At 67.3% G+C, this 1408-nt stretch overlaps 1 long non-coding RNA gene across 3 annotated transcripts in view; it reads right to left on the bottom strand.

Annotated features, from left to right (window-relative positions):
* Positions 1–1408, bottom strand: part of LOC107183669 — a 49530-nt gene that overhangs the window by 6254 nt on the left and 41868 nt on the right. The window contains exon 1 of one of the 3 annotated variants that reach the window (XR_001514457.1): positions 1352–1408. The exons of the other annotated variants lie outside the window; for them this stretch is intronic. This is a non-coding gene — a long non-coding RNA (uncharacterized LOC107183669). The remainder of the gene's footprint in view (positions 1–1351) is intronic. 3 annotated transcript variants of the gene reach the window in all.

The following is a 1408-nucleotide window of genomic DNA, read 5'->3' as shown; positions in this document are numbered from 1 at the left end:
ACGGCCAAGCCTGCGGGACTGCAGGCTCCCATGGAGGACCTGCCTCCACCGCGGAGCCCGTGACGTTTCCCTCCGAGAGGCACCCATGTCTGGGGGGGGCCCTACTGTCCCGACTCCCCCAGAGCCCGGGGCCTTTCCGAGCCTTGGCGCTGTCGGGAGGCCCCTGGCCGGCACATCCGCCCGGCAGGTGGGGTGGACGGTCACCGCGATCAGGACCTGTCGGCCGGACGAGCGCAGGAGGCTGCTGCTCAGGACACGGAGAGCCTCCTGAGCAGAAGGCAGCGCCCGGAGGCAGGCGGAGGTCCCGGGCGGGAGTCCCCACCGACAGGGAACAGTCACGGTGGGGAAAGCGCCCAGGAGGCGGCCTCGCTCTGCTCTCCTCTCCGTGGGAGGAGGAAGGTCCGAAAGGGTCACCTTGCTGAGGGCAGGGCCTGCACCCACCCCAGCGCACACACACTAGAAGCACCTCGCCAACCTGCATCCACAGAAGCCAGCCTTCCCGGGCACTGCCCTCCAGCACCGGCCCCGCAGCACGGGGGAGCGAGAGCACACTGGCAGGGCCTGTTTGAGCACATCCCTGGAGGGGCGTGGGAGGCGGAGGAGTCCGCAGCCTGCACGCTCCCTCTCTCTGAGCTGAGCCGTCTGTGGGGGATGGGCCTCTCCTTTCTGCCACTGTCTTGTCAGAGGAGCTGATGGGAACCACTGAAGACAGAACCTGCCAGGCCTCCTCCAGGAAGCCCTCCTGGATTACCCCCAACACCCTTGCACCCTCTCGCCCGGGGACACTCAGGGAAGCTCCCCGAAGAGCAGGGCTAGGCCTGCCTCAGCTCTGTCCCCTGCCCCGAGCAGGCACTGAGGGGCACTGAGGGGCTCGGTCCCACGGCTGGATCGAACCTTCTCGAGTCCCCACTATGTGTGGCATGTATTCGAGGGGCGGCCTTTCCCCACGTGAGCCCCTCAGGGATGAGAACCCATCTCCCGTTTGTTTCTGTTGCCCTTTCTTCCCAGCCGGCCCTCAGCAGCCAGGCCACGGCTCCGTATGCAGTAGGTGCCCAATAGGTGCCTTCTTGCAACAACACGGCACCGAGGCTCACGTGGGCGGCCCCCCGGGCTCACAGGTGGACTGGCTGTGTGACGTGGAAGTCACAGGACCTCTCTGGGCCTGTTTTCTGCCTGAATCAACAGCGATTGTGAGGGTAGCGCGGCCCATGGAAGCGCTGCGTCAGCCCTCGGAGTCGCTGGCGGACCCCCCGCAGTCGTCAGGAAAGCGGGTGGAAGGACATGCTCTGCGGAGACGGAGACGGGGAGGGGGGCTGAGGGGGCGAGGGCCGCGAGGGGCCCGGTTCCTTACACGGTCCTCAGGATGGAGCTGGCGGACCTGAGCAGGAGCACCTCTGGCATGGTCCCC

Source organism: Myotis davidii, unplaced genomic scaffold (assembly GCF_000327345.1).
Source record: "Myotis davidii unplaced genomic scaffold, ASM32734v1 scaffold1622, whole genome shotgun sequence".
Lineage (NCBI taxonomy): Eukaryota > Metazoa > Chordata > Mammalia > Chiroptera > Vespertilionidae > Myotis > Myotis davidii.
This window is presented reverse-complemented; position numbering and strand designations above follow the sequence as displayed.